Consider the following 17,960-nt stretch of genomic DNA (forward strand, 5'->3'; position numbering starts at 1 on the left):
AGGTCTAAGAAACTACTTTCACTGCGTTGAAAAACAGTTTGGTTGATCAAAAATAAACAAATAAACAAACCGAAAATCCTGCTTTGTTGTGTTTGCAAGTTGAAAGAAGAAAACCAAAATATGTTTCATTATGTTCACCAGCCATATGACTGCCTAATTAACATAGTCGCTCCCAAACTCAGTAAATGTGCCTTGAATTTTTTATTTTTTAAGTAGCTCTATAAATGTTGTTATAATACAATACGCTTGTTTCTATTACGTATTGACAGCCCTAAAGCAGAATCTGTTGTTTGAATTTCTCTTTGCTATTGGTTTCTAAAGTACAAAGTTCCCTAACTTTGTCAGAGTTAACTGTTTTGTTTGGGGGTGGTTTGTTTCCTGTGTGTGTGTGTGCGCGCGCGTGTGTGTGCATGTGTCCTGTTGTTGTTTTTTAATTCCTGATTCCCCAGTCACCCCAGAAGTCTGTTCACTGCATTCTGATCAGCACGGCTTGGGAGAGAGCTGTCCTCCCTCACCGCTACCTCTGTAGAACCCTCCACAATGTCGCCATCGCAGACAGCAACCAGTCATCTGCACTCTCTTGCCCCTCCCGCCTGTCTTACACCTGCTGGCCTCACACTCTGGGCCGGACCCCACTGGAGCTTTCCACTGGGAGGTGCTCACCCCGCCCCACCACCCGCAGCCCTGGTAACACACTCATTGTTCAGGTCCAGGCTCAGATGTGGCCTTTCTGGGGAAGCCTTCCCCGAGCTTCTGACCGATGCACACTTCCAGAACACTCCCTCGTTCCCTATCGCAATTTATGTTCACTTACTGACTGGAAGGTTGCTGGAAGTGGGGACGGTGTTTACACCGTACTTCTCTTACCCAGGCTACTAATAGTTTGCAGAGCCGAACTGGTGCCTGGATGACATTCTGGGTGGCCAGTGGTCCAGTGGTGGCCCCAAACCTGTTCCCTCACCCAGCCCTTCTTACCCACTCCCACCTCAAACACACCTGCAATGCCTACGAGTTATGGAAAGAGAGAATTATGAAATAAATTATTTTATGGAGTGATATTTGGGGCCATGTGTCCAGACCCTAAGTGTCTTTCACGGAGAGCTCAATTTGGAAATTACGAGTGGGAGAAGGAGCCTATATTTTGCATGGATGACCCAAATGATCTGTAAAATCTTTCAAGTATGAGAAATATCAGGGCACAGGGCGCCTGGGTGGCTCGGTCGCTTAAGCGTCCGACTTCAGCTCGGGTCATGATCTCACGGTGCGTGAGTTCAAGCCCCGCGTCGGGCTCTGTGCTGATGGCTCAGAGCCTGGAGCCTCCTTTGGATTCTGTGTCTCCCTCTCTCTGCCCCTCCCCTGCTAGTGTTCTGTGTCTCTCTCAAAAAATAAATAAAAATCTTAAAAAAAAAAAAAAGAAAGAAATGTCAGTGCAAAGGAAAAATCATGTGCTAAAAGCATCATAGCTTTGCTGTGAAAAAATCCTCCAAAAGCACAGTCCGTAAGAAGCGCAGGGACGTCTCTGATGGTTAAGGAGGGAGATTGCTGGAAGTTTTGAATCTGGCATGGATCAGGTGAGGGCAGAATGGTGGGCAGGCTTTACGGGTTTCAACGGGAGCATCAGGAAGGGGGTAGAGGGTGGGCTCTTGACAGAGGGTCTCTGGAGGGGCAGCTGGGTCTCATGTTATAAAAGAGGACCTTCCTCTCCAGGTATCGTAGGGGGGCAGGAGAACCAGGGTTAGGACTCCGCTCCACAGTGTGAGATGTCGGTCCCCCAGGAGCAAAGCTTGTGCCTCACTACTGAGAGTATGCTGTCTCATGACTCTTGCCATCCCATATAGCATCCCAGTTCCCACCATCCAGCCAAGCTCCCCAAGTCAACAAAGCAGAGTGGTCCCTGCACAAGGGGAGCCCTTGATTGGACCAGGTTGAGCATTTCACCCTGATGGGCCCAGGCTGCCTATTGATCTATATAACAAGACCTATAGAACATCTAAGGTCTGTCTGGTCGGGCAAGGCTAACCTCTGGGCCAGTCGGTTGGGTTCTCTCCAGAAGATAAAGGGTAGAGTAGCCAGTGAATAAGAGAAATACAGAGGCATGCAGAGAAAGGCAGAAATGTCACAGAGTGGAATTCCTGGGGCCCATAAGAGAGTGAAAAGGGAAGTGGCTGCCCCACCCTCCCTGAGGTCATCAGATAGCTTCCGAGGACCAGTACCAGACTTCATGCATTTTTATAATAAGCTCCCTTCTCCTCAGGCGGCCCGAGGAAAGCCGGAGCCCAAGAACAGCAAAAGTACAAGATGTAGGTGTGTGCAGGACGGTGGCAGGAAGGGCTTTGAAGAGAAGTTAAGGTCTTGCTGTGGGGAAGAATCGAATAAACACCGCCCCCTCTAAAACAGCTAACTTTAACTGAGCCATCAGTGCATTCCAGGCGCGGCTCTAAGTACTCTACAGCTATTTTAAAATGTATTTAATGCTCACAACATTATGAGATGGTCCAGGCTCTTACCCTCATTTTATAAATGAAGAAACTGAGGCACAGAGAGTTCAGACCGCACGGCCGAGGTCATGTGAGGAACCAGGGGTTTAACGCCAGGTAGGATAGCTCGGGGTCCTTGTCACCCTTCTCAACGACGGTAAAAGATAATGATACCTGTAACTGTCCATGTGACCCAATTTTTGCCCCTAAACTGGGGTGCTCTAACAGGTTGTATATGTGGCATTTGTACTGTGATGTAATAATTGGCTTACCTGTCTGTCTTCTAAACGTGGAGAATATCTGTCTTATGTTTGCCTCCATAGTTCCTAGAATAGTGGCTGGTCCGTGCCAGGAGCTCAACTGAAAAAGAAGAAAATTGTGTGCTTTTCAAAGAAAAAAAAAAACAGATCTGGAGGAGGTGAGATTATACAAGGTCTTCGACGTCAGGCAAAGAGTTGGGTTTGATCTTGCAGATGGTGGGGTGTACTGGGTAGTTTGGGGGCACGAGTGTGACGGTGGTGTGTAAAATGGAAAAGCAGAAAAATGGAAAAGCTGGGGCAGAGCTCTTCGGAAGACAGTATTTGCCAGACCTGATCAGAAGAGAGGAGAGGTGTCGAAATAGGAGGCACACGTGTGCACAGGAGCGTAAGAGACTTATTTTCACATAGGAGAGCACATCAGGTCACTACGAGGAATGGGGCTGCCTCTCAAAGTTGCTTCTTGAAAGTATCACCGGAGGAGGGAGTGACCACTCCTTTAAGAAGCAGCTGGCTCACTGCTTCAGACTCTGTGCCTCCCTCTCTCTCTGCCCCTCCCCCACTCACACTCTGTCTCTCTCTCTCTCTCTCTCTCTCTCTCTCTCACTCTCAAAAATAAACATCAAAAAAATTAAAAAACAAAAAAGAAGTAGCCGGCTCAGGTCATGATCTCACGGTTCGTGAGTTCGATCTCCATGTTGGGCTCTGTGCCGACAGCGTGGAACCTGTTTGAGATTCTCTCTCTCCTTCTCTCTGCCCCTCCCCTGCTCATACCCTCTCTCTCTCTCTCAAAATAATTAAATAAACTCAAAACAATTTTTAGAACAAAGATTTTATTTTTTTTAAGTAATCTCTCCACCCGTCTTGGGGCTCAAACTCACAACCCCAAGACCAAGAGTTGCATGCTCCACCAACTGAGCCAGTCGGGTGCCCCCGGGGAAGGACTTCTTACAAAAGTGTGGTCCCACCAAGAAGCCATTATTACCTCTCGGATTGAAGAAATAGGGGGAGGAAATCTTGATAGGAGCTTGGTAAGAACTGGAGAGGCAGTGGCCCGAGAGGGAACACCTACTCCCAGAGCCACTAAGGCACAGCTAGAAGGCATACCCAACTTCCATTTCACAATGGCGCCTTCACTGGCTCAACCAACCAGCATCCAGTTGATACAAAGCCCATAGCGTCAGCCCCACAGGGCACAGGGCCAGACAGAGAAAGGCAGACAAACAGATCTGGAGAGACAAAGAGAGAATGTGAAGAAGTTTGGAATATTTGACAAATTTGTCTCACTGATATTTTCCTGTTGAAGAATATATATGCAAAAGTAATAAATGACAAACACAAAAGTCTAAATATGTATAGAAGAGCTGTTGCAGTGAGTACAAAACAAAAATTCTAAGGAACAGAAACATTGTGTCAGTTTAACTGCAAGATTTTGTTTCCCTAATAGTTTATAAAATACTGGTGAGTCATATAATCAGTAGCATCCTGCTGGGTTTTTTTAAAAAAGTATCTGGTGGGGCACCTGGGTGGCTCAGTTGGTTAAGTATTTGACTTCGACTCAGGTCATAATCTCACAGTTCGTGAGTTCAAGCCCCATGTCGGGCTCTGTGCTGACAACTCGGAGCTGGAGCCTGCTTCAGATTCTGTGTCTCCTTCTCTCTCTGTCTCTCCCCTGCTCATTCCCTCTCTCTCTCTCTCTCTCTCCCTCTCTCTCACTCTCTCTCTCTCTCTCTCAAAAATAAATAAACATTAAAAAAAGCATTGGGTAAGTTAGGGTGTGTTCCATTGCAAGTAACAGAAAACTCCATGCAAAGTGGTAAACAGAACTGACCGTAACTGCTTCCCATAACTAGAAAGTCCATATCTAGGCTGGACTATTGGGCTGGGTAGATTTGGTGGCCCAATAATGTCACCAGTACATGGCTTCTTTGTGGCTTTCCACTCTGTCTTCCATTCTATTATATTATCCTAGAGATGGCTCCTTTCTTGTGGATGAAATAAGGCAGCAAATAACTCCATGACTTACATCTTTCTTGATAGGCATGGAGAGAGAAAGAGTTGTTTCTGGAAATTCTCTGAGATCTTTCCTAGAAACATCTGGAACACTTCCTCGTATATCTCCAAATATCCGCTCCATAACGATGGCCAACAGTAGAATTATATCAACTGGCATAGCCTTAAGCCACATGACCTGTCCCTAGAGTCAGGGTAGAGTTAATGTCCCCAGCCAGATGACTATGCTAGAGAATCATAGATCACAACATCCTCCCCCCAAAATATCAGGGTAATTACCAAGAGAAGGGCAAATAGATGCTTGGGAGGGAGTTCCTACATCCACAACACTACTAAACTGCAAAATTTGCATTACGCTTAATAGCTTTAGAAAAATATATCACACATTGGGACGCCTGGGTGGCTCAGTTAAGCGTCCAACTTTGGCTCCTATCGAGATCTCATGGTTCATGAGATCGAGCCCCACATCAGTGCTGACAGCTCAGAGCCTGGAGCCTGCTTCAGATTCTCCCTCTCTCTCTCTCTCTCTCTCTCTCTCTCTTCCCCTCCTCCACTCATGTGCTCTCTCTCTCTCTTTCTCTCTCTCTCAAAAATAAATAAACATTTTAAAAAATTAAAGAAAAATACGTCACAACTAAGCAGTGGTCAAGAGTCTTAATAGCAAACGATGGAATCACTCTGGCCGGTGGAAAAAGAAAAGCATTTTGTTAAGAGGTTTTGCGTGGCTCCCAGAATCTTCAGAAGGGCCGAGCATCTGGACCAGAGAGCGATGCAACCACACCAACTTTTCGCCATCGAAACACACTCTAAGTGCCATTTGATAACGCGACATTCAGAACTGGGTGTTAGAAATTGCCAGCACCAGTGCCGAAAAACAGTACGTGTCTGCCAACAGGCTCGCCCCGAGACTGGTCTCCGAGGATGCTTCACCGGCATCCAAGTCTCATGTGGACACGTCTGACTGGCAGAGCCCGGGCCAGGCGCCTGAACCCTAGCTCCCAGGTAGCGTGGTCCCGAGTAGATGTCGGGAAGACAGGATGCGGTGTGGGAAGTGTTGAGGGTAAGAGAGGATCCAGAAGATTTTGAACAGCCACAGATACTGTGTTGCATATTATCGCATGGGACACTATTCCTTGTTCTTGGAGGTCCAGGAAAAGGTACTCGAAGGCGAATGAATCACGGCCCAGAGACACGAGAGTTTGTGCCTCCGATGACCCACAAAAGGCCTCGCCTGACAGTTAATCGAGTGGTGTTGTGAACGGTGGGAGGAAAAGCCTGCTCATCTATCTCGATCATTACCTCTAGCAAGCCCCAAATCCATTTCATTACAGAACCCGCGGCGATCCCTGCAATGACTCTAACCCCTTATTTAAATAACTGTCCTGTGTATTAGCTCTCTATCACTTAGTTTCTTGTCTCCTCCTGACAAAATCCTTATCTTTCATAACACATCACAGATATAAAAACCTACTAAGAGCAGCAAGAAGTATTTAGGGTTCGTTTATCTTTTCTGATGTGGCATGTTCACTGTTAGGGTTCTAGAAAGTTCACAACTATGCAGGCAGGCTAACTGGCATCGCCTTTACTGGAAATTTTATAAGAATAGACACCACTTGTAAAGAAATATGAAAACGCTACATATTGGACACCAACTCCGTGTACCCGTGTTTTTTGCAAAGACGATCTCATTTAATTTTCCCAAGAAGAGGAAGGTCGGTATTATTATCCCCGTTTTACCAGAAAGGAAACTGAGGCTCAGACACATTACCCATCTCGCCCTCAGTCGCCTAACCTGCCTCCTGGAATCGTCCACACTCAAAATCTTGTCACTTGGAAGCAGAGACGACCCGCCTCCGAGACAGGGTGGGGTTCTTCTCTCGCCCCAAACTTCTGGACTGTGCGCCCCCCAAAACTGATTGTCCCCGCACGGAGACCCCACGTCTGGTTTCAGCGTGCGTCTCGGAAGGCAGTTTCTCCAACCCATCTGGCCTTGGTGTCTTCCAGCCTTCATCAAGTCTCATTTCATTATCACCTGTTCTGGTGTGACCCCGAGTTCCCCGCGTACTTCTCTCCCCTTCCCCCCGGGAAATGAATTTCCGTCTCTGCATCAGCTCTGCATCCAACCGTGTGAGCCCGGAGGCAAAGCGCTCATTTGTATGTGAGGACTGTCCATCTCTCCTGTCGTCGCCAGCCACCTCCTAAGGCTCTGACTCTTCGGTCATCTCTGGCTGCGGATGAGACTGAGGGGAAGTTCTTAACAAGCACGGGCGTGCACGCGTGTCCGTGTGCGCGTGCGCGTGTGCGTGCACGTGACATCACCCAGCTGATTTTTATTGCCTTTACGACTTGTATTTCTGCCTCGCCTCTAAATCTCCTACACCCTCTTAATTTCACTTCACGGATTCTCACGAATTCACCCCAGGATCTAATATAGCTCCCGTATCCTCTGGGAGAAATAATAAATAATTTTCTCGTCTGGTAACAAATTAGATGGTGTTTGGCAGCAATTATTTGATTAGCTCGGCAAGGCCAAATTTCTCAAAACGGTACCTAAATGGGAGGCTATTCCGTCAATATATCAACGGAGTGTGCCTCAGAAAGCTCGGAAGTCAGACCGAATGGGAAAAAGACACAAAAGGCCAGACAAGGGAGGAAAAAAACCCACCTCCCCTCCTTTTCCCTTCCTCCTACCTAACCCCGCCTTCCCCTTGCCAACCCCTCAGCATCAGGGATGTTCTCTGGTTAGAGAGGCCGGATAAAATAGCAGGGCAATAACGTTTTATTTCTGTTCTGTTGTCAATGAGCCTGAGCTAAACCTTTGTATCCCCAGTCTTCTCTTCCCATAAACGTATCTCAAACAGAAAGAGGGCGGTGAGATTGGAGTGTGTGATGTCGGGAGATATTTCACATATGCACGTATGGCCACGCTATTACTGGAATTCCCGTTCTCTTACAAATGCAAGGCAGTACTCTTTGGTGAACGAATCGCATTTTAATACACTTCAGTTTCCAACTACTACACTTCACATGAGGCAGGATTCTAACTTAAGTGACATAGAGCCTCCATTAAAAATTGCTTTTTGCTTTCGTGGTTTTCCCAAGAGGTAAGTTGTCGTGGCTATGACCATGAACTCTCTCTCTTTCACGCTAGTGGGCGAAAGAGGTGTTACGAACGCAAACCAAGGCGGGAAGGACAAATAGTGTTACTGATTTCAAAAAGTAAACACACACACAGAAGATTGGGCCACTCTGATCAAGACAGGAAGAGACAAACAAGTTCAGAGAGCTTTCAGGGGAGAAGTGGGAGCTATTTGACAAGGGGAATGGCAAAAAACAAAGTTGACTCTCTCCGAGAAAAGTTACGTTGAATTAAATTTCTCTCCAGACTCATCCTAAGACATTTTCCCCGGAGGCCTGCAATGGACTTTTTGAAGGACATGTGACAGCTCTGGGTACTGAATTCAGTCCCAGTGCACTATTTTCAAAGCGGTCACGGTTGTAGCTGTTCGCCGGGATGCGTACAGCCGTCAGATAAGCAATTGACCGTGAAATAATAGTACATGGCTTTTAATATATACCCTCTGGTTATGGGTGTGCATACTAAGCATACAGTATTTAAAAATATATGCCTATACGTATAAACACACAAACCCCGCAAGCTAAAGCTGTCTATATCTAAATGGACTGCCAGCTGCTTGAAATTTCCCCTCTACTCTCCCTAAGGTCTCAGGTGTAGGATTCATGAGCCAATGTCTCAGCTAGAACAGGTGTCTATCGCTGGGTAAATAGCAATTAGGCCCAAATTTCAGACTTTTTTTTTTTTTTTCAAATCCCTTTCGGAGGAAAAGCCCAGGAATAAATAGTTGCTGTAACGGCCAGGGGTATTGTGTAGCATTATAGCCTCCAGCTGGTCTATTACATACTATAGACAGGCAAAGAATACGAGCACCTGACAGATGTGTTCTGTTAGCTTCATTAGGAAAGAAACAAAGAAACTCCTCAATTAATAGCAGCGGAGCCAAATGGGGGTGGGAGGGGGGAGCTTGAGGGGAGAGGAATCATAGCCTGTTATTTAAACAGAGTCAGCGAGCCTTTCACTAGTGGCTTAATATGATTCATTAATAAAAACAGCTTTTTGAATGCCCAGTTTAAGTCAAAAGAAATCACCAGCATTTTTTTTCCCTAGCAAAGGAAGGGCAAAATGACAAATTGCCGCTGTTAAATTCATTTCATGCGGGGATGGCCTTTCTCAAAGATCTCTTAAACTGCAAGGCTGGGTGTTTGTCACATTAAGTGGCAGAGCGGTTCTCAAAAATCGAGTGTGGCACATCAGGGTCTCAGATGAACGGTCAGCAGTGGCCATCCAATAATTTTATATATCCAGACCAGGAAGCATTTCGTGTTGTTTAAATGAACGAGCATTTTTAAAGTAAGGAAATGCAGCTCTTACCCTGAAGAAAGGAAAATCTGTCCGTGGAATCACTTTTAATTTTTTTCTTTTTCTTTCTTGCAATGGTTTGAAGAACCGGGGAAGTCCTGTGATTGTGGGGCTCATTTCTTAACAAGGAGTACAAGTCTGGTGGTTTCTCCTTTTGTATTTCCTTCACTGAAGATGCCACGCACAACATAATATACAACTGTGAATGGGGGAGCTACGTATTGTGTTCGCAGGACAGGAGTTCTGAACGAAATGGTTCTTTTTCCACTCGAGTCAGAATCCGTGGCAACAACGCCCCCTTTATAATAATGCTTCTCTACTTATGATTTTTGTGCGGTATTTTAAAGAATGTTGCTTGCTACCGGGAGGCTAAAGTAGACATTATGACCCAGTTACTGGATACAAGGAAAGAAAAATAAATTCTGGGCCCTTGCCCTTCGACCCACCCCCTATCACCTCCACTCAATTTACACGACACAGGTGAAAAGCACTTAAAGATAAGAATCTGGAGACTTCGGGGAAAATTCTGGCCTATCATCCAGGTAATTCGGCCATAATCCAGGTTAAGGGACCTTGAGCATATTAACCTGCGTCGTCTTCTTATATGCTAAGAATTCATGGAGAGCAGGAACAGTGGAGGGAAGAACCACGGGAGCCCTGGAGTAACCTAGGCCAGCAAGGATGTGCTCCAAAAGCAGAACGGGATGATCATCTGTCTAATTGGGATGTTGTCCCGCCAAAGAAATAGAAATCAAAACATAAATGGTCGTGGCCAAATATGATGGGCCAGGCTCTTTGTGATGGAAATGTAATTGTAAATCTTGATGGCCAACTCGGGCTGTGATGTCTTGGTGCTCTTCAATTTTTAAAATACACTCTTGGCTTCTATTTGTAATCCCCCCCCCCCCCAAAATAATAGCCACAGAACAAGAAGGGCTAATATCTACTCCCACGTGAGCAGGAATGAAAAGGAAAAACAGCAAGCTTTCCTGGAAGCAAAGGCATTTTTCACCCCGAAGTGTCTTCTTATACTTCTAATATTTCACATTTGACAGCAAAGAACTGAAAACATGAAGGATGGAAGTTCAGAACGTGACACCATTACGTTCAGACTCTAAGTCATTACGGATGCTAATCTTCAGAAAGTAGGAACAGTTCCCCTGGTAAGTTACCGTTCATTGTAACTTACAGTTTCTTCCCAGAGACCTACTGAAAGAAAACTTCATTATCATGTGTGGGCAGATCTTCATAGAATGCAATCTTTCCCACCTCACATCAGCTTCCGTGAGGGTGCGGGAGATGTACCGAACTCCCACCCCGAGATGAGGCCAAAGCTCAAAATCACGCACACAAAAATCACTTGGTACAAACTAACGAATTGCAATCCCAGCCTGCGTGTTCAGATCACAAGACGCGGTGTATTTCAGCGCATTTGGAAAGATACACTTTGGACTTTTATTGTTTTTCCTTTCTCACCTCTGCGCCAAGTGCTGTTTTCCTCTCTTGGTGCTTTAAACAGCTCAGAAGCACTGATGCACATTTGGTTCCAAGCAATGCCGGACACCTTGAACGTTACTCCTGACTCCTCATTCTCCCTTGCTCCCGTATGCGCCGCATTCTGATACCCTTGCCTTGTACAGGAGGTACACCCTGCTGTGCATCCACCCCCCTCCTCGTTCAGTCCCATGTCATTTCTCACTGGGACCACTGCAAAGTCCTTTCGGTTGCTCTCTTTGCTTTCTGGATTAAACCCTTGAAACCAGTCTTCACGCACCCGGCCCAAGGGGTTTTCTCAGACGAGAATCAGACCAATCACTCCTGGGTCCAAAAGTAATCCGTGGCTCCTGTCACTTAGAAATTAACCCCAAGGTCTTTCGCGTGGTGTGCGATGACCAAATGGACCTTCTCCTGCTGTCCCCAGGATCATCAATTCCAGCACCTCTGCTGGCGATTCTGTAGAGTCACCTACACACATGGTCATAAGTGTAGTGTTGGCAAGTTGCAGGGTTTCTCTTCCATTTCACCTTACTGAGAGAGTTTTTATCATGAAGGAGTGCCCCACAGAAAGTCCCCTAAGGACTGGTGCTAATCACAAATGACCCGTAGTACACTCACACTCACACATATTAGGTGAATAAATGTGCATCTCTTCGTATACATGATGTATTCGTATGCATCATGTGTGGTGTTCTTGGTTCATTCCCATACTGAGCTAATGTCTTCATCTTACTTTATCTCCATGTCCCTTACACAGTGCAATCAGCACAGACCCTCTTACACGGTACATTCCTTGCAGCCCGGTGCGCTGTCTGTATAATCCGGTTTGCTCAGTACCTCTCCATGCAGAACCCATGACTTCATAACTTACTTTGTGACACATAGAGAGTTGAAAAGTATAGAGTTTCTGGTTTGATTTCTCTCTCTCTAGGATTAATGTTTGAAAAGGAAATTTTATTTATTTATTTTTTTCAAAACGTTTATTTATTTTTGAGACAGAGAGAGACAGACCATGAACAGGGGAGGGGCAGAGAGAGAGGGAGACACAGAATCCGAAACAGGCTCCAGGCTCTGAGCTGTCAGCACAGAGCCCAACGCGGGGCTCGAACTCACGGACCGTGAGATCATGACCTGAGCCGAAGTCGGACGCTCAACTGACCGAGCCACCCAGGCGCCCCGAAAAGGAAATTTTAAAATAGAGACTATTCTGAGATGGAAAAACTGTCTTGCTTATTGAAATTTGTGCATGTGGCCAACTACATTCGTGGGGGTGCGGGTGGGGTTACAGATTTGCTTTAAAGAGTATGGAGATAGCCTAATTGGGACCACACACTGAGAAAGAAAGACTTTTCATACTGTTTCCCCGCTAGCTTGAGGAAGAATCACATTCTTAGAGATTTCCTTCTGTTTGGAAATCGTTTGTGTCTCTTTGGCTGTTCACAGATTCGCTTAGATCTGTCACAGGGAGGCTCAGGCAAATGCAAATAGGAAACGTGTTTGAGAGCAGCTAAGTCTGGGTAGATTCTGTCTCACTATACCGTCCCTTGTTGTCTCAAATAGCTCCTCATAGAACTCATAGTTTCTCGCATCTGTCAAGAAGCCTGCTGGTTTTAACATTCCGTTTTATTGTCAGTAACTCTAATTCCCTCCGAGCCTTGAAACCACACAATGAAATTTTATGGGCATTTGGAATTTTTAAGAAAAAACACAAACTTTTGTATCATTTTCATTATGTTTGAGATTGGTGCTTGTGATCTTTTCTTCCATTCTACTGTTTCCTTCTAACTGGAGTCACACACACACACACACACACACACACACACACACACACAGAGGAAATAATCGGCTTTTTTTTGGTACAGTGTAGAAACCCTTTAAGTGGCAACATTTTCAAAAGAAAAATGATTAATAATCCCAGGAACTTCTCTTAAGGGATAATTTAAGAGAAAAGAAAAATCCATAAGAAAAGAATAAATACAACTATACAATTTTAAAGCAAATGTATTAAAAAAAACCCTAAAAGATAAGCTAGTAACATATTCCCAGCAAGTATGAGCAAATGTTTCTCTTTTCTATACAGAAAGTACATTTAAATGAGCAAGAAAATACGAGGGTCCCCATAGCCAAATGGGCATAGGGTGTGAACAAACAGCTCGCAAAAGAGGAAAGCATTCAAACGCAGTAATAAAGAAATGCAAATTAATACAGCAAAAATACCATTTTTCACTTTTGCAAAACTTTTTCAATAATGCTACTCAATATTCATGAGGCAGAGGTGAAACTAGAAAGTGAGGTTCTCACGTTGCTTGTGGAATATAAATTGACCCCATTCTATAGGAAAGCAGTTTGGCAGGTCTTTCCAAAGTCCTAAAAACGTGAGTATTCATTTGCCCTGAAATGTATTTACGGAAGACACTTGGAAGTTAAGTACGTTTTTGAAAATACATGAATATACTTATCTCAATGTCAATTTCAATAGCAAAACATGTTTATGATATAAGTGGAATATACAACCAATAAAAATTATATGTGCCCGAAGTTTTGACTACTATGTAGTTAAATGTAGTTGCTTTTGCTCTCATTTGAATTTGAAAAGCTGGCTGATTTTAGAAAAGATACACTCTTGCTGTAATTGTATGTATCTATGTATCTGATGGTAAAATGTCTTTAAAAGACTACAATAAATGCAGAAAATGTGTAACTTACACATAGTAAGAGTGGTGGGATTACAGGTAATACAGCAGCCCCCCCCTTATCCATGGGGGACACGTTCCGAGACCCCCAGAGGATGTCTCAAACCACAGATAGTACCATGCTTTATATATGCTATGTTTTTTCCTATCCATACATACCCATAATAAAGTTTAATGCGTAAATTAGACACAGTAAGAGATTCACCACAATGTCTAGTAATAAAACAGAAACATTGTAACCATATCCTGTAAAAAAACTATGTGAATGTGGTCTCTCCCTCAACATATCTTATTCTACTGTACTCACCCTTCTACTTGTAATGACATGAGATGATAAAACGCCTCGGTGATGAGACGGAGGGAGGGAGTGAGGGGGGTGACGCAGGCATTGTGATGGAGATTGCCCCTGTCACAATAAGTCACAAGAAGGACCCTCTGCCTACAGACCAGTGTCGGCCTTGGGTAACTAAAACTGTACAAAGCAAAAAGCAGGGATAAGGAGAAACACAGTAACTTTTTTTTCTTTCAAGTTTTGTATTTTGATTTTTTCTAAGAGTATATGTTGGAGAAGAAAAAATATAGGCTTGGAAAACTTGAAAAGCTGGAACTTTTTACTTTTCCTCTCCTAGGCCTTCTGGGAGAAATAAAACCATCTAAATATTAATCCTTAGAAGGGAGATTATATGTGGCCCATGTGTGTAAGGCACTACGCTAAGCAATTGAACGTATCTCACTTAATCCTTCTGGCAACCCTGAAAAGCAGATATTCATCCCATTTTTATGTATGAAAACTCTGAGGTTTCAAGCAAAGCATCTTGCCCCAGATCAGACGGCTAATAATTACCGGAGCTTGTGCTGTGTTATTTTCACATTGTGGCCGGTGCCAGGCACACCTCAAGTGACCTCCACTCCAGGATAAATCATCTATTAAGAAGGGGGAAAAAATTACAAATTTAATTATTTAAGGAATGAGATAAAAATGCAATTTTAATTCGAGCTTTTGCCTTGCCTTCGTTTGTTTTGTTTAGAGATTTGAAGAGCAGGAAAGCACATCAAAGAGCGTCTTTTCTGAACTCAGCCAGCGTTGCTTTAGCTGTTCAAACGGGGGCCAAAGAATTAGCGGTCTATTGGAACAGTTAGTTATCAAGCGTGTTCTCCTTCTGCCTGCCCCGAATGACAAAACCACCTCTCACTGCACGGCATGCTTTTCACGAACACACCGGAAAGGCGCTCAGGATCTTGCCTTCAGTCTTCTGCTACCGTACCTGGGGACGGGTCTAAAACCGACAGGAAAGTGACCATCTTCAGAGCTGTGTGCAATGAAAGTTCCTATTTCTTAAATTTCTTATACCTGCTCATCAGGAACAACTCATGGTCACTTGGAAAGGCTGAGATAGCTTTGGTCTCATTTTCTTGTTGTTTTGGTTCCTTTCTTGCTTGTTTTATGCCTAACTGACTAGAAACCATTTTAAGCAACTTCCCGATTCTTAAGGCAAAGCTCACAGGTGAGGAAAATCGGGGTCGTCACTCAGAGGATGTGTAGGGTTTGTTTCAAAGTATGTCGTATGCTGCAGCCAGAAGCCAGAATCTCATTAGTACCCAAAAAAAGACTTAAACCCTCTCTTTTCTTCTATTGACTTTCTTTTTTTTTTTTTTAAAGATTTTTAAAAATGTTTATGTATTATTGAGAGACAGAGAGTGAGACAGAGCGTGAGCAGGGAAGGGGCAGAGAGAGAGAGAGAGACACAGAATCCGAAGCAGGCTCCAGACTCCGAGCTGCCAGCACAGAGCTCGACGCGGGGCTCGAACCCATGGACCGCGAGATCATCACCTGAGCCGAAGTCAGATGCCCAACGGACTGAGCCACCCAGGCACCCCAAGATTGTATTTTTAAGTAATCTTGACACCCAATGCGGGGCCCGAACCCACAACACGCTCCACCACCTGAGCCAGCCAGACGTCCCTGTTCTATTCACTTTCTGAAAAATTAGAGGAAAATAGCTTATTCCTCCCCACTCACATATCTTCCCTTGACAAATGGGGACAAAAATATTAGAGCTTAACTCTGTCCCCTTGTTATATTTATGGGTAAGTTCTTGCAGTAAAGGAATTAACACAACCAGAAAAGTCTGTTGTAATCTCTGTGCCTGTTTTAAAAAAAAAAAAAAATTTTTTTTAAATATTTTCCTCTTTCATCTTTGCTTCACACACTTCTACAAATTATGCTGGTTCTATCCCTCTAGTGCATTAAGCTGGCACGTTGCTATGTCTCAGCTCTCCATGTGGGTTCCAGCATCAAAGCCTTGGGCCAATTTTATTTCATTTGTATTTGCTGTCAGAACAATGTCTTTATTCTAAAATGCCCTTCTCAAATCACCTCTCAGGTGGTTTGGTAGAAGCAGCGTGCAGCAGAAAAATAATATCTTTTTTTAAATCCGTGTTATTTCTTTCATGTTGTACCCCGTGAATACTGAATGCACAGAACTCTCAAACGACGTCCCGAATTCCGTTTTTAAGATGAAAAGCACCTTTCATTTTAAATCTCCCAGAGACAACTGATCTGCTTCCCTTCTTTGTAACGGGTGTGGGGGAGGGGGGTATTCAAATCACGATAAACATTTTTACCATTTCGTTTGTTTTAGCCTGCCGGATGACATCCAGATTGATTTGATTTTGAACCAGTCTCCCAAAATAAAGACTGAAGTGCATCAAGGCCGCGGCCACGGCTGCAGAATTCTACCACATCCAATTGGCACAAAGAGGAAAGGAGGGCAAGAGCGGACTCCAGAACTCAGAACCCTGTCGTCTTGCTTCACCAACCAGTGTCACTGTGGAGCCTTTGCAGGAAAACGCCTTTCCTTTGCTGCCCGGGGTAGGAAGCGAGAGCGAGGGGGAAGAAGAGATTGAAGGAGAAATTGCAGCAAGCTGGCAAGTAGCGGGCGGAGGATCAATCCAGTTTGTCACATTAAGGATCGTAAAGAATCCATCTCAGAGTTGACACTGATGATTCGGGGTATTAAGTGCAGTTGGCAGGAAGGCAAATGGCAGTGGTGAGCCCAGAAGGGAATTCAAGCCCGGAGAATGTTGGAAGAAAGGAAGACAAGACCCAGCATCGCGGCCAGTTCTGAGAGGCTGTGTCTGCCAAGGAGTCAAAGCCTTCCCTTCCCCCCTGGCCCTCCCCTTGTCTTCTTGACTGTGGTGTCCTCCATGCTCAGTTGCTGAGACGTGCGGATGGCTGGTCTTTCCGGACATCAGTCAACTGGACGCTCAGAGAGTCATGTCTCTGTGCTGGGCCTGAAGAAGTCCCTGGCGTGAGTCCAGCTAATGCAAACCACCTCCCACCCGCCATTACTTCCAGCTTCTTCAGACGCAACTGTTCGTTTACTCCCATCAACCCCACAGAGCGGTGCATCCTAAGACTTGGGCCAATTCCTTTGATGGTGTCTATCTACCAGGTACTACTAGGTGACAATTCCTCTTGGTCCTTCATTGCACTTAATTAGCAGGTGTATATTGACTTGCGTCTTTACTTATTTCGTTTCTGTCTTTCCACTATAGAGGAAGCCCCATGAGGCACATCTCATTCGCCACTCTATTGCCTCTGCCAAGCACAGCGCCTGGCACAGTAGGCCGTCAGTAACTCTGTGTGACCTACGTGAAAGGAAGGAAGGAATGGTTGGGTGGATGAATGCATGGATTTAAAAAATAAGTTTCGGGAAGTAGAATATAGAGCGCTGATCTCACATCTGGTCAGGTCAGAAAAGAAAGATAGTTTGTCACATTACTTTGATTCTGAAATTTTCTCATGTTTTAACCATCTCTCCAGCTGAATGGGTTTTACGGACCCTTAAGATTATAATCAACAGAGTTGGTTTCTTTTTTCTTTCTTAATACTGCATAATATGACGGTGCGTCATCCAATCAGTGGTGTTTAGAAGAACTGTCATCACAAATTATAGCCAATATATAGGCAAATAAGAATACCTGTGTGGATGCTGTCACTCATAAGCTTCAGAAGTTTCCTTCCGAACGAGGCTCATCAAACGTTACATCAGAATCAAAATACAAATTTCTGGGATCAACCCTCGAGATTCTTACTTGGTGAGCCTGAAGCAACGCCCGGGAATCTGGACTTTTAACACCTTCCAATCCTTGGGCTGCAGGTGATCCCCTCCTCCCACTTTGACAAAAGCTTTTCGTTAGGTTTCTCCAGCCCTCGCAAGGTACCTGTAAAGATTTTGAGCATTCTTTACAAATAATCCAAGGTCTAGGCTTCAAAACGGAACTAACCAGTGAGACATAGGTCCCCTGCCTGTGGTCATTTATTACTGTTCCTCCGGGAAGACAAATCAATGGAATGTGATACAGCTAAAAATTGCAACTGCATTCCAGGTTGTACAGTGTCCTGTGGTCGAGTTCACATTAGAAAGCATAATAACTGAACCACGGTAACATACCCAGGTTACCCAGAGCCAACATTTGGGTGAATTTGCAGAGCCACCCATTTGGGTGGATTCTGCATTTGCAGAAGATGACTCAGCAATTCTCAGGGGCACAAGGGCTGAGAAGGAAGGCATTCGAAACA

General features: G+C 44.7%; 1 long non-coding RNA gene across 3 annotated transcripts in view; it reads right to left on the minus strand.

Moving 5' to 3' along the window:
- LOC113593952 (uncharacterized) overlaps positions 1–17,960 on the minus strand; it is a 124,037-nt gene that overhangs the window by 86,554 nt on the left and 19,523 nt on the right. For all 3 annotated transcript variants that reach the window (XR_008298765.1, XR_008298764.1, XR_008298766.1), the window contains exon 3: positions 2,750–2,837. This is a non-coding gene — a long non-coding RNA (uncharacterized LOC113593952). The remainder of the gene's footprint in view (positions 1–2,749; positions 2,838–17,960) is intronic.

Source organism: Acinonyx jubatus, chromosome B2 (genome assembly GCF_027475565.1).
Source record: "Acinonyx jubatus isolate Ajub_Pintada_27869175 chromosome B2, VMU_Ajub_asm_v1.0, whole genome shotgun sequence".
Taxonomy (NCBI): domain Eukaryota; kingdom Metazoa; phylum Chordata; class Mammalia; order Carnivora; family Felidae; genus Acinonyx; species Acinonyx jubatus.